The sequence below is a fragment of the Planococcus citri genome, chromosome 1 (assembly GCF_950023065.1).
Source record: "Planococcus citri chromosome 1, ihPlaCitr1.1, whole genome shotgun sequence".
Lineage (NCBI taxonomy): Eukaryota > Metazoa > Arthropoda > Insecta > Hemiptera > Pseudococcidae > Planococcus > Planococcus citri.
Genome location: NC_088677.1, coordinates 2,305,055 through 2,320,834, shown reverse-complemented (window position 1 = coordinate 2,320,834; position 15,780 = coordinate 2,305,055). Strand labels below are relative to the sequence as shown.

At 33.8% G+C, this 15,780-nt stretch overlaps 1 long non-coding RNA gene across 1 annotated transcript; it reads left to right on the top strand.

The window, feature by feature from the left end:
- Positions 1 to 3,992: 3,992 nt before the first annotated feature.
- On the top strand, positions 3,993 to 15,091 carry LOC135844578 (uncharacterized). The gene is made up of 2 exons (XR_010558572.1): positions 3,993 to 4,194; positions 14,501 to 15,091. It is a non-coding gene; the product is annotated as an uncharacterized LOC135844578 (long non-coding RNA).
- Positions 15,092 to 15,780: the final 689 nt, after the last annotated feature.

The following is a 15,780-nucleotide window of genomic DNA, read 5'->3' as shown; positions in this document are numbered from 1 at the left end:
GATAAGGTTCCAGTTATTTGTTTCAAAATTGGTGTATTCTAGTCTCAAATATATTTTTGTCCATCGATTTCATACTTCTTTGAAAAATTATCCTTCAGCCTCTGCTTGAGGAAAGACAAAAATTTTTAACATTATTCTGAAGTGAATTGCAGGCCATTTCAATCCGCTTTGCTTCTGTTTTTTGAAAAACGTCACAAAAATCTGTCCGAAATATTTTTTGATTTCATTTTGCATCAAAACTTGATTTCTAGTCAGCAGTAAGGTAGCAAAAATAACAAAAATTGAATCGCGAATCACGATTTTTTGGAAGAATTGCCCCAATTGAACCCAATTAATTTTTTTTGTTAATCACCCCATCACTGGTCTCGTGGAATCAAAAAAACTTTGCGGAATGCTGCGTTGTGATTGACCAAAATGGTTTCTCGAGCTTTTTGAACATTTAGTCAAATTTTTTGAACTTTCAATAATAGCCTGCACATCTACACTTCACAAGCTTTCTATTGAGGGGTCTTTCATGAAAATCCGTTGAGTATTTATTGAGATCTCGTGGGAATTATAATTGCAGAATGCTACGTTGTGATTGGCCGAAATGATTTCTCAAGCTTTTTGAGCTTTTGGCCAAACCTTTCAAACTTTCAAGAATAACCTGCATACTTACATTTCACAAGCTTTCTATTGAGGGGCCTTTTATGAAAATTGGTTGAGTACATACTGAGGTCTCTTCGTAACAAAAAAACCAACATCATTCTAATCGCCAAATGCTGCGTTATGATTGGCTGAAATGATTTCTCGAGGTTTTTGAGATTTTGACCAAACTTTTCAAACTTTTAAGAGTAGCCTGCAAATCTACACTTCACAAGCTTTCTATTGAGGGGTCTTTTATGAAAATCGGTTGAGTACTTACTGAGATCTCATGGGAATAAAAAAACTGACATTGAAAGCTGCGTTGTGATTGGCCGAAATGATTTCTCGAGCTTTTTGAGCTTTTAGCCAAACTTTTCTAACTTTCAAGAGTAGCCTGCAAATCTACACTTCACAGGCTTTCTATTGAGGGGTCATTTATTAAAATCGGTTGAGTACTTGCTGAGATCTCGTGGGAACAAAAAAACCGACATCATTTTAATATATAGGATTCATTTTTCTTTCGCTCCTCTCCCGTTCATACAGCCAGGAAGGAGGAGGGGTAGGGATCGGAATACGAACTAAATTTACCTAGTTATTTCAATGTTCAACTTTTGAGCCTGTAAATTTGGTCGCAAAGTAGAAACGTGGAATAATAAGTGAGATATTTGTGTTCAGCGTGAAATCTTAATGCTTTCTATAACATCCTTGTTTGGAATTTTCGTCACCACTCATTTTAGGGGGGTGTGGCGTCCCAAAAAGCTCCAAAAAAGGGGCCAAGGCTTGAGCGGACTTTCGTAGATATTTGTACATGTTTATACGTATCTACACCTTCTTTGATACAATGCTGAGCCAGAAAAACCTTCCATAACATTTTTTTCTTGGTAACACGCCAAAAAAAAATGTAACATCAGGTAGGTAATTCATAAGAATCCTGTAATACATAGACTATAATAAACACTTCGGAACCTTCCCACTTGACAATGGATTCGCCGCATTTCCGCCGAAACTCTCCTTTTTTCACAAAATCTGCCACTTAAAAGGCGGTGCGGAAAAATGGCAGTTAACCGTCGGTTAAAAAAGCGCCTGTTCGAAGCGGCTACTTTTATAAAATCAGCCACTTAAATAGCCGCTTTTGACCTGCGAATTGCAGCAGTTTTTATTTGCTGATTCGCCAGTTCTTGCTTGTGAAAAAACGCCGGAAAACAGCCACTTTTGAGCTGCGTACCTGCGTTTTCAGCAGCAGTTTTTTATTTGCTTCTAAGTACTTTAAAAAAATTAAAGTAAAAGGAGGTATAGTGCGGTACGTTTATACTGCTTGAAAACCTCTTTCCTTTGTGTTGCACTGGTAGATGTGTGGCAAGAATGGCGGGTCGCCATGCGGAAGTTGTGGGTTCGATTTCCAGTCAGGGTGAAAATTTTTTAATTATTTGGTACATTTTATTCCGTATTTTAAAGAATCAGCCACTTGAACCGTTCTGGAACTGGAACCTCCGGTTGTATTTTGGAAATTTCAGATTTTCACAAAGTTCCATAAAACCCAACTTTTGAACGTTTGAAATATGGCTACCGGCTCCTGAACAGGTTAAAACCGTCTGAAATCGACCGCATGATAAATTTACGGTATTACAAATATGTACTTGAATTTTTTTCATTTTTTCTGGAATTTATGAGCAGATAAAAAATTTACATTTAAAATCGATTTCATGGAATTTCGCGACAACTCCCTAAAACGGTCGACTGGTCGAGAGGGTGCTCAATGTGCACTGACCAAAATTATAGGGGCTGAACTTCATTTTTAGCCCTTTCAGAACAATACAGATAAGTAAGTAGTTGAACGTAATAATTGAACGCTGTAAACGTTCCATTTTCACATGCGTGCAATTATCACACACGTTTAATTGTATACGTGCAATTTGAAACGTTCAATTTTCACTAACCCTTAGTGTCTATCTTATGGAAGTCTTCTAAGAAGTCACCTGTGAAGCCGGAGGGATGTATGTGAATCGTAGCGAACTTACTTCTTCATGCTTCATAAAAACTTAAGTATCCATCTCGATTCCGATCAGCGTATCCAAAGCCCCTTCTCAATTCGTAAATATCCTATGAAATGCCTATAGGTATTTCTCTATAATAATGGTACACGTCCGCAAACGAGAGATCACCGTCTATCCTACGGAAGTCATACAAGAGGTTACCTAGGTAGGGGAGATTGTTGTACCAGGGACCGATTTTTCGTTTTTTGGGAATGGACTCCACCCATTAACTATTTTTGAAAATGTGAATAGGGTGCATCAAAGAATGGTCTTTTACAAAAAAAAAACAAGATATTCACATTTGTTCAAAACTCATTCCCCTTCCCTCCAAAATTTTTTGAAAAAGTCACTTTTTTTTGGTCCATGGTACAACGGGTCGTGTACCAAGGACCAAAAGGAAATTTACCCTGGAAAATGCCTAAAAGTTGGTCGTGAAGGCATAAAGTTCACGTATGGATCATATACATTCATTATACATACTTACTTTTTACAATAAGATCATATAAAATTTTGCAGAATTTTTTTTTAATAATTTCATAAGTTTGTCATGTTTTACCAGGGACCATAGATTTTTCCTCAAATTTCAACCAATTTTAACCAATTTTGAAACGTTTTTAGATGCTAGCTACTATGTAAAAACTATGTAAAGGGCGTCCTGGCATCTGAAAAAGTATCAAAATTCGTGAAAATTAGATGAAAAAATTGCGGTCCGTGGTACACGATGAAATTTGGTCCCAGGTACAAGACCTCCCAAAATTTAGAAAAAAATTTCTACAAAATTTCACACAATATTTTTCCAAAAAGTGAATATGTGTACTTACACTTGGATGGTGTAGCTACACGTTGCATTAATTGCTTTGACAAATTTCAAATAAACAATAGGTCAAAATGAGTTCACAAAACATGTCAAAATGTAATTTTTCGTTTTCAGACGTGATAATCGTGTGCAAAATTTTCAAATGAAAACTTTATCGCCTATAGTTCATTTTGTGGCATACCCTAGTGATGCTTTAAAACGTAGTGGGGTCCAAATTCCGCTAGGGGCCTTAGTGAGGGAAAGGTCCCTGGTACAACAGGTCCGGGGTACAACAATCTCCCCTACCTAATTAGTGCTTGCGATCTACGCCCGTTTTGAATGATTTGTGTTTCTACATGAAGTCTCGTAATAAATTATTTCTCATCGCTTCTTTCGATTGGTTCATTTTACTGAATGTACCTATTGTTTTTCCTATCGAGTATGTGTTCAGTTCAATATATGTTGTACTTTTTTCTTCGTTAAAATGTTGTAAGTTTTTTTTGCTCTTGTGTAATTTATGGACTTTATGAAATACCGTACCTAACACTTAAATACGGAAAAAGTTGAGTAGGCTACTTCATTCTACAAGTGAAATTGAGAATTCAACACTCCTCGATCGCGAAAATCATATATGTAACTAGATTCCGATTTCCTGAAAAACAGTGATAGGTAGCCTAATAATGTGTAGTTACAGTTTCGTTTCAATTTTCGCGTTTATTTTGGCGTTTTACGTTTCTACGGGTAAGAATTTTTCTTGTGTACTTATGTGATGAAATGCAACATATATTGCGAGTGAACAAATGGCTAGATACTAGTTACGCCAATGCCTATCGCCTAATGTACCCACCTATTGAATTAGTTAGTTTGTTCGCGTAAAAATCATGTTAGGTATAATCGTTAATTTTTTTAATGTAGGAAACGCTGTTAATACGGATTGTGAGATGTCCATTCTCTTTCTTCTGACACAAAATCACGACTCCAAATAATCAACACGAAATAAAAATGCTCGAATGAAACGTACGTAAATGTGTTTTAATAATGACCAACTATCACCAACTGACTGCATAATATATATACTAAAACAAATACTTAAAAAATACGCGAACACAGTCGCATCAGCGTTTATTTTAGCGCCGTCATTAAAATAGGTACCTATTTCTTCCGACACAAATATTATGCCTCTTCATCGGCGTTTTGCGACATGTATAGCGGTACCATAACAAAATATGATTTTTGATGAGTAGATAAATAGCGATTAAATAAGTCTGAATTTATCTACATATATGCTCGTGACAACTTCCCTCCCCTATAGGCAAGGCGCGTCCTCGCGATTTTTTTCCATTTTATTATACAGTAACAAGATATAAAATAGGTGACTAAAGCTAAAAATTTTCTATACATTGTTTTCTTCTTCAGAATAGAAATTTACAAGTACATGAGCAATAGGATTACATAAATAAATGTAGGTATGTACCTTAAATAATGCTATATTTATTTGCTACGATTCAAGGAGATAGAAAAAAGAATAAAGGTTTTTATTCTGTAGAAGTCTGTGTGAGGTTTCAGATCTCTGTTTTTTTCTGATGTTAGGTGATAGGTGATGGGTGTTCCAGTGAACTGGTGTGTTATGTCATTGCTGGGTGATCAGTCCTACAATGTCATTTCCCAATTTCCCTATTTTAGTGGCTCGCGATACCACATTTTCACACATTCCATTGGTAGGAATTTCTTCCCAGTTTCAAAGATTTGATTTTTCAGACTTCCTTTTTGTTTTTCTTTTTAGTCTCTTTCATTGAATTTTCTCATTCTCCTTACATGAACTGTCTCTTGTTGTATTTTTCCTCTTACTGGGTAATTAATAACATAATTTTCATTTGAGACCTTTTTCAAAATTTCAAATGGTCCTATAAACTTGGGATTGAATTTTCCCTGCTGTAAGGGATTTTTTAAAAGAATTTTTTCTCCTATCTCAAATTTTATTTCCTCTCTCCCCTTATCATACCTTGACTTTTGATTTTTTTGGTGTTTTTCTACCCACTGTGGTATTTTTTCCCTAATTTTTTCAAGCTTTCTCAATTCTCCAATTCTGTCAATTTGCTCTGTTTCATTTTCAGAATTTAATTCGTTTTGTAATGGTAGATTCGGATTTTTTCCAAACATTAAGTAGTATGGGCTAAGTCCATCTAGTACTTCCATTGGTGTTGTGTTATATGAAAAAATTGCAAAAGGTAGGTAGTCTGGCCAATCTTTAGGTTCATCTGCCACATAGGTGTTTAGGATATTTTTTATTGACTGATTTAGTCTTTCCACTCCCCCTTGGGTTTGTGGCGCATAGGCTGTGCTATGTTTTAAGTTAATTCCTAGTTTCCTACAGGCTTCTGTTAGTTTTTCGTTTCTAAAATGGGTGCCCCTGTCACAAGTAATTTTTTTGGGACATCCGTATATCGTTATAATTTCGTTTAAAAATTTCAAGACTGCTTCACTATCAGCTTTTGCTGTGGCTTTAGCAAATGCATATTTTGTTGACCTACATGAGCCCATTAGAATGTATTCTTTACCTCTACTTTTTCCAAGGGGTCCTACAAAGTCGATTTCTAAATGGGACAATGGGGAAGGATCTTCAATTTCAATTGGTCTCAGTAAACCCTGTTTTTTCCCTTTATATGTTTTATTTTTTTGACATATTTCACATGACTTTATATATTTTTCTACAGATTTTTTCATGTTTTCCCAAAAATATTCTTGTTTCATTTTTTCAAATGTTTTGTAAATTCCAAAATGACCTCCTCCTAAAGCTTTATCATGATAATTTTCCAGTATTTTATTTTGTAAGTTTTGTGGTATTACTGATACTTTTTTAACTCCCAATTTTGAATTCATTTTAAATTTGAGAATTCCTTTTTCCAAGACATAGTTTCGTGATTTTTTCTGCATTTTTTCAACATATTTCTTCCCTCCTTTTAATTTATTGTTTTTTGCCAGGATAATATCACGACAGAATTTGTCATTTTTTTGTTCTTTTTCTAGGTTCATTTTATTTTCTGTTTCACTTTGGTTTGTTTCAGATTTGTTTATAATTGTTCGTGATAATGTGTCTGGGACAGTGTTATTTTTACCTTTGATGTGTTTGATGTCAAAAGTATAGTCACTTAGTTTTGTGATCATTCGTGCCATTCGTGCATTTGGTTGTTGAGAATTTCTAAAATGAGTTAGTGCTGAGTGGTCTGTTAAAACTGTAAATTTTATTCCATAGAGATATTCCCGAAAATGAGTGATTGCTTCCACAAGGGCTGTCATTTCCAAATCATATGCGGAGTATTTAGATTGTCTTGGTAATAATTTTTTGGAAAAATAACCTATAGGGTGTTTTTCGCCCTTTTCATTAATTTGATGCAACACTGCTCCTACTGCAATTGCTGAACCATCAATTTCTAAAATTGTCTCTCTCCCTTCTTTATAAATTCCCAAAATTGGTTCAGACATTAGTAGGGTTTTCAATTTTTCAAAACATTCATTCAATTTTTCACTCCATTTTATTGGTTTGTTATCTTTAGGATTTCCTTTTGTTTCATCAGAGAGAGGTGCTGCTATTTTTGCAAAGTTTTTTATAAATTTTCGGTAGTATCCACAAAGTCCCAAAAAACTACGCACTTTTTTAACAGTTTTTGGAAAAGGGAATTTTTTGATTTTTTCTATGTTTTTATCAAGTGTCTGAATTTTACTCCCATCAATTTTGTGTCCTAGCAGATTTGTTTCAGTGTAAAAAAATTTACATTTTGAAGTCTTTAGTTTAAGGTTCATTTTTGTAAGTCTCTCCAAAGTTAGTCTCAGATTTTCTAAAGCTTCTTCAAAAGTTTCCCCAAAAACGCATATATCGTCCATGTAAGCTACCATATGACGATACATAATGTCTGAAAATGCCTGGTAGATAGCTTTGCTAAAAGCTGCAGGTGAAATTTTTAAACCCTGAGGCAATACCGTGAATTCATATAGTTCGTTTTCAAAGATAATGGCTGTGATTTTTTGATCTTCAGGGTGAATTGGAATTTGGAAGAACCCTTGGTTGGCGTCTAAAGTGCAAAAGTAATTTTTTCCCTCCATAGCCATGAAAATGTTATCTGTTCTGGGCACAGCATTCCTATCGATTGCTACTTTCTGGTTCAATTTTTGAAAGTTACAAAGAAATCTAAAAGTTCCGTCAGATTTCTTTTTTAGGAACACAGGAGTTGCATAGTTTGATGAACTCCTTTTCAGTATCTGAGCCTTAACCATTTTATTTATTAATGCTTTCATTTCTCTTCTTTCTGGGGGTGATAATTTATATGCCCTACTGGCTACAGGTGTGGTGTCAGTCATATTAATTTTATAAGGTTCAACATTTGCAGTGGTTACATTTAAAGGGTCAGATGTGAACAGATCAATATGTTTTTTTATCAGATTTGCTACTTTGTTTTTTCTTTCAGGTGTTAAGTTCTTGTTAATATCTATTACTTTCCCTTCTTTGTCTTTAAGCTCATTTAGGTCAATATTTTCGTTTTTTTCTTCAGATATATTTGTGGTGTTTATATTAGTTTTTTCTGCAAAATCATGGGTTTTATTATGTCTAACTAGTTCACATATTCGTTGGTTTTTTCGTAGTATTTTTGTTGTGTTAGTGTAGTTATTTAATTCTAGTTCAATTTTGTTATTGTCAGCAGAATGTTTACGTACTTGTATACCAGCATATGAGTCAAAGTATGGCAGTCTGTCTACATTTATATCGTTTCCATTGTCTTTTGTTTGTACACTGCAAATTATTTTCGAGTGTGGTTGAATTTCGCAATTTTCTCTCATTCTAACATACGTACCAAATACCTCAATTTTTCCCTTGCTTTCGCTTTCCTTCTCAATTTTTAATGTTTTCATCTTTCCACCTTGGCCAAAAGTTATGATATTTTTTTCAAAATCTATTTTTGCTTTTTCATTATTCAAAAAATCTAGTCCAAGAAGCATATCCGCAACTAGGCCTTGAATTACGTATGCCTCAAATTTGTATTTAGCCTTGTCATATAGGAATTTTCCTTTAGTTTTTCCGAGAATTTCTACAGGTTCATTGCATAAGCCTCCTGCATTTAGTTCACTTTTTTCCAGAATCATGTCAGGGGTGACATGTTTGTCATTTAGACATGTTATGTCTGATCCTGTGTCAATAACTGCATTTATGAAATTTTCTTGGCCAACTAGCTTAACTTTAATTTTTAGAGTAGGGGTACTTGCCAAATTCAGTACTGGTAATGTATTAAATTTGACAGGCGAAGTACCCCTGCTTTTTAGTTTTTTTGTGATGATTTATTATTTTTTTCCTCTTTCCTATCATTCTGGGGAGGTTCATTTGTATGTTCTGTATTCCAGTTTGTTTGGTAATTTTGATAATTTCTACCCCTGTAATTTTGGTATGGTCTTTGATAATTTCCCCTGTAGTTTCCACCATAGTTTTCACGATAATTTCCCCGATGATCGCCTCTCCCTCTGGAGAAATTTTGCCCTCTGTAGTTTTGGTTTTGATAGTAGTTTATATTATTATAGTTATCATTTCTATCGTGATTTTGTTGATAGTTTTGTTGATAATTTCCTCTATTTCTGTTATAGTTGAAAAAACCCCTATTTCCCCTATTCGGATAACTTCTAGCATAAAATCTTCGTGTGTTTGTTTGATAAATATTCGTTTTGGTTTCTTGTGACTCTAGTTTTTTTATTTTTTCTGTCAATTTTTCAATAGTTTCTGTTAGGTCCTTTTCTGTTCTCTCTTTCTTTTCCTGGTTTTTTTCTTCATACCTAATGATGTGTTTTTTCAAATTTTCTAGACTATCTATTTCAAATATAGATAACCACTCTATCAGTTGTGTGTTTAAACCTTTTTTAATTTTTTTATAAATTTTGATTTCTGGCATGGTATTATCTATTTTTTTACAAATTTTTGTAATTTCGTCAATATAGTCCATAATATTTTCTCCCTCTTTCATTTTCCTATTTTTTAATTTGTTTTTCAGCTCATCTTTTCGTGGTTCGTATTTTGTTTCAAGCAGTATTTTTAAGGGAGGATATGTTGTAATATTTTGTGTCGTGTTAAGGTATTCATAGTACTCTAAAGCGTCATCTATAAGATATAATTGAATGTTTTCGAACTTTTTTGCGTCATCCCATTTATAAATTTTCGCCGCCACCTCAAATTGTCTGAAAAAGTTTTTTATATCCTCATTTTTCGATCCGCCAAATTGTTTTATCCTAAATTTTTGTTGTTCCATTTTTTCTAGTAAATTTTTTATTTCTATTTGTAGTCCAAGTGTTTTGTTTTTCAAAAATTTGAAATATTCAATTTTGTCCCTAAGTTTTTCAAATTTTCTGCCAAATTCTATTGTGCTATTTTGGTTTAAAATTTCTTCTACTTTTTTATTCTGTTCGTTTAGTTCAGCCTCAGCTTCCTCTGCTGTTTTATTCCAAAAGTTTGAAAGTTCTATATCTCTTTTTTCCTTTTCTAAAAATTCCTTGATATCTCTTTGTTCTTCTGGATCACTTCTCCTTTCTTGCCAGTTTTTGAATTTTTCTTGTAATTTATATCCAAAATCTTCGAAAGTTCTAACAAAATTTACTAATTTTTTCCTCAAATTTTCGATCTGCCCTGAATCGTCTAGTTGATAAGCATTTAAAATTTTCAATAACGTTTCTTTATCTAGTAGGTAAATCCAACCGGTTTGGATTTCCATCAATTTTAAATTTTAAACAGATATTGCATACCTCTTAAAAAACACAACATGAAAAATTTAAACATAAACTATAGATACCGTTGATTTTTGTGGTAGTTTTTCCTTGGAAGTGTGGGTTTGGATTTTCGAATTTGTCTCCTCTAATTTTGACTTCTGGCCCTTGGAGCTTTTCGTGAACAGGTAGAATTGGCTCGGATTTTTCTTCTTCAAACCTCGGTCATTGGCATTGATTCACGTACTGGAAATTTTTCCTTGCATGGACACTTGGATTTGGCATTGAAAATATGTTATCCTCAGTGATTGATTTTTTTTTTCTTGGGTGACTTTTTTGCCTTCAATTTTCGTATAGTGATGAATTTGAGACAGCAATTTGACAATACATCAGACCAACCAACAATTCGATGAGAAGGAACGTAGCTTTGGGGTAGAATTCAAATTTTTCAGCTTTCCATAGTAGCTCCGGTAACTTCAGTGAGTCTTTTCCGTTGGGCGCCAAGCTTGTGAGATGTCCATTCTCTTTCTTCTGACACAAAATCACGACTCCAAATAATCAACACGAAATAAAAATGCTCGAATGAAACGTACGTAAATGTGTTTTAATAATGACCAACTATCACCAACTGACTGCATAATATATATATTAAAACAAATACTTAAAAAATACGCGAACACAGTCGCATCAGCGTTTATTTTAGCGCCGTCATTAAAATAGGTACCTATTTCTTCCGACACAAATATTATGCCTCTTCATCGGCGTTTTGCGACATGTATAGCGGTACCATAACAAAATATGATTTTTGATGAGTAGATAAATAGCGATTAAATAAGTCTGAATTTATCTACATATATGCTCGTGACAGGATCTAGAATGTTACCAGTGTACAAGTCATAGCGATGAGCCACTGCCAGAGTGTATAAATGTGAATTCAAGAACCAGTACAGAAAAGCTTTGGCAGTATCCTCGGAACCTTAAATGCGTATACAGAACAAAACTCATAGAAGGTAGGCAGTAAAATAGCACTCATAAAAAAAAACTACTAATATCAACCAAAAACCGCTACTTGTAGTTTACTATTTGTAGTATACAAGTACACCTACCTGTAAGTTACTGTTTAATGCATAACGAAATACACGAAAACCGACTCGAAAAAATACTTCGAAAACGAACAAAATGCAGTTTAATTTTCAAACTACATACATAACGCATAAAGTACATACGAACATAAATCCACCATTTGGTCAGGTAAAAAATTACATATGAAGAGTGATATTCCAAAACTCGCTTTGTCCATTTTTACCAAAGTTGGGTTTTCAGTGGTACCTGGTAGATGAAGTATTAACTCACATTCCTACATCATCAACCTACCAAAATGAGGTGTTAAACTCACCTAAATAGCCAATTCACTAAAAATTTAAAAAAAAATAATGTTCCAAAATGCGCTTTGTCCATTTTTATTGAAATTTTTTTCAGCAGTATTTAGTGGATGAAATGTATACCTACACTACTACATCATAAATCCACCCAAATAAAGTGCTAAACTCGCCTAAAAAGCCAATTTACCCATTTAAAGGGAAACTGTTTTTCCTCTCTCCTGAAAAGTTGTGAAAATGGACAAAGCGAGTTTTGGAATATCACTCTTCATTATGAACTCGAAGTACGAGATAATTAATATGAGAACACCTTCGAAAGACAGATAAAACGAATCAGCAGTCGCGTCGGCACGAACATCGCCAAATAGAAACGAATAATTACTCATTAACTATTACTCCAACAAGTACTACTCGTATGTTGGAAATATGTACTATGTACTAGCAAGTGAAATTACAAAGTATCATTTCACATTTCACAACTAGGTACCTATACATATGATATTAGGTATGCAAAAACTACTAGATAGTTGTATTCATGTTCACTAGTAGTATGTCAGAAATATTACTAGTAGGTATGAAAAACCACTATTACATACTTCGCCAGTATGTATGACCCTAGTAGGTATTGCGCAAAAAGGTGTTAGCTCAACTGTAGATTACGATTAATATTTTAGAAGTATGTACTTACTACACTAGTGTTTGAAAAACCAACTATTTTTCCAAAAAAATTGTTACTAGAATGGAGCAAGAGCGAAAACTTTTCAAAAAATTTATTCAAAATTAGATACTTAATTTCAAAATTGTTTGATTTCAAATTTCTTACATTATCTATTTTTTTCTATTTTACATTTGAAAGCTCAAAAGATCATTTTAAATTCTTCTTAGTAGAAAAGTAGGTACAACGTGAAGATGATAATTCAATTTCAAGTAATTTTTCATCTTATTATCATTTGACTTTTTATAGCGATCTCAATTTATCGTCATGTAGAATAACGTGGAACAAATATTTTAACTCGAAGAAATGAAATTTAATTAAAAATAAAAAATTCATACATTGAGAAAATCGACAATTGAATCGCCTTAACGAAATAACAACAATAACAAATTGACAAACAATGTTCATTTATACTGCTTGAAAACCTCTTTCTTTGTGTTGCACTGGTAGATGTGTGGCAAGAATGGCGGGTCGCCATGCGGAAGTTGTGGGTTCGATTCCCAGTCAGGGTGAAATACATATGTAGCAAAAAAGTGGAAAAAAATCGACAAACATTTTTTTTGGTCAACTTTAAGATAGGTAATATTTTGTAGTTGACTTCGAGCGGTGCGATCAGGCTGAAATTCTAACTGAAAGGTGGGGCTGGTCTCAAAAGTTAGTATAGGTACATATATACGTCAGTAAACGCTTGAAAGTTCACAATTTTTCTGAACTCTCAACTGAGAAAACTGATGGCTCAAACTGGTGCCTAAATATAACATTTTTTATAACATTTTTTCCCGCTGAATGAGAATTATGAAAAATTTTCTCACCTAAAAATCATCTCAGCCTTAGAGCGTTTTGTTGGACTGCTTAAAAATAATATTCAACCCGCTTTACATGACTACAAATCGCTCTTTGGGAGTAAAAAGGTTACATCTCAAAAAAGTGATACATATTTTACATGAGAGTGATTTTCTTTTTTTTAAAAACTTGATTCATTATTTTCATCAATTTATAATTAATTGTGAGGGATGAATAGCACCTCATTTTAAAAATCGGGTATCGTACCCTCATTTAGCATAAGAACACTTTGGAAAAAAATCTTAAATAGGAAAAATTTCAATGTTTGAAAAACATTTTGAGTTATAACCTTTCATCAAAATTGAACTGGAGGCAAAAGGAAGCATCCAAAAAATTTTATGTTAACAAAGTTGTAGAGGATTAGGCTTCAAATCGACATAATGTAGTCAGTTTTTTTCTAGAGTGCTTAGTTTTTGAGTTTTTTCCAAAAAACTAAAATTTCACCTATGAGCAAATTCATTTTTCATGAAAATTTATCAATTTAAAGTTTCTTTTCCATTTGGTACAAACCAATAGGTAAAAAATACACTTCTTGTGACTATTTCTATCTGACAAACATTCAAAACAATCAAAATTGGTTTTTACACTTATTTACTCAAAAAAAGCGGCGTTTTTTGAGATGTTCCTACCCTTATAACTCCAAACAACTTGCGATGTTGTTTGGAATTTTGAGTTATACCATTTGCGTTTTTATAAGATCTAGATAATGTACCCAACTCAAAAAGTTATTCTTAGTTGCGGGGATCTTACAAACCCCAAAAATGCGAAAATGTCAAAATCGATTTTTTTTCGATGTACCTAACCTTATTACTCCCAAGATGCGAAATCTTAGCGAAATTTGCCAAATTTAATCCTCCTTTGACACAGTCGGAGGTGGGGGGGCTTTGGCAGCACTTGAGGGTCAGCAGACCTTTTTAAGCAGATTCTATGCGAAAAATGCTACATTTAGACACCAATTTGAGCCATCAGTTTTCTCGACTGAAAGTTCAGATAAATTGTGAACTTTCAAGCTTTCACTGAGTTTTAAAGTAGCAGCTGTGGATTAGCAGACCTAGTGATTTCAAAATAGGGGTACGTATACTAACTTTTGAGACTAGCCCCCGCTTTCAGTTATTTTGGCCGGATTCGGGTAAGTACAGCTCTCAGGCTGTTTTTGTTATTTATAGAGATGTGGGGTACACAAAAATAATTCTGCGGGTGCCACAAGATTTTCTTTCAACGTAAATGCATTTGGCCTTTTGCCTTTTGTGATTCCATTTTTAGTAGAAACTTTTCTGCTCTTTTTGTTTCAGCATTTAATAAACACAAATTATGAATCATTATAATCTACAACAAACAAAATGTTCTAAGCTAATGTAAATGTTGGCCATTTTAGATGGCATACATGTTATAGAACGATTGATAGCTGTCGTATTAGATTCAGAAACTTATTGTGAAGAATATAAAGCGGCATATCCAGGAGCACAATGCAAAGTTTGTTCAACAGATTTATGCAATTCTTGGTCTGGCAGCCACGCACCTCCAACCAAGGCACCTCCAACCAAGGCACCTCCAACCACATCATCACCAAAGGCGAAAGAATTCACATGGGATGGCATTCACTACCTCTGTTATCCAAGGGTGTAAACCTCAACTACAGATAACAGAAAACCGTAACCAAACGAACAACCACCATACCATGATTCTCATCAGCTCCAACCATGTGATCACCTACTTACAATCACATCTCTACCTGCAGAGATGGAACAAATCAAAATCTGGATTAAGGGTAATTCGTTACCTCTGTTATCATCAGTAACGATTTTTAATGAAAACTGAGCTTTGGACAGGGATTTTGCAAAAACTATTGGATGGATTTTCGTGGAGTTTGGTTCATTCTATTCATTCTAAGTACAAATAAAAATTGAAAAATTATAATAACGTTGACTATTTCCCAGTAAAAAATATAACAACAGGCCTAATAAAACCAAGGATCTATTTCTATCAGTGTATGGTTATTGTTATTACAGTGGAACCGCGATAAGTGCAACCTCCAATAAGTGAAAATTCACGTTAAGTGCAACCAAAATTAATCCCCGGTCCCTACAGTCGATTTACCATGTAAATTCACCTCCATAACTGCAACAGTACCTCGATAAGTGCAATGAATTTGGCGAATTTTTTTGTGAAAATCATCCAAACTAAAGTGAAAATTTGAAAAATATAGTAAAAAATGTAGAAAATATTCAAAAAATCCTCCAACATTATCACTAAAATAGAACAATGTCCAAAAAAATCGTGTAAAATTGGCATAAAATGGATGTAGGTAACGTAAAATCAAATAAAAAATCATCAAAATTGAGTCAAAAAAAAGAAGGTACTTATCGCGTAATTTATTCACCTTAATAAGTGAAAATTGCGAAAAAATAACCTTGCTTAGTGCAAACTCTTTTAAGTGAAAAACTCAATAAGTGCACTAATTTTTCCGGTCCCTTGCGTTTGCACTTATCGCGGTTTCACTATTATGTTTTTTAATAACCAACCATATTGGCATCAGTGACGTCGCGAATGGGTTTCTCTAGTGGGGGAGGGGGCGAGGAGTACACGAATTGGACGATTGAAGTATTGATGTATAGGACGACTGAAATAATATGAAAAATCAGGGCTGCCCAGAAA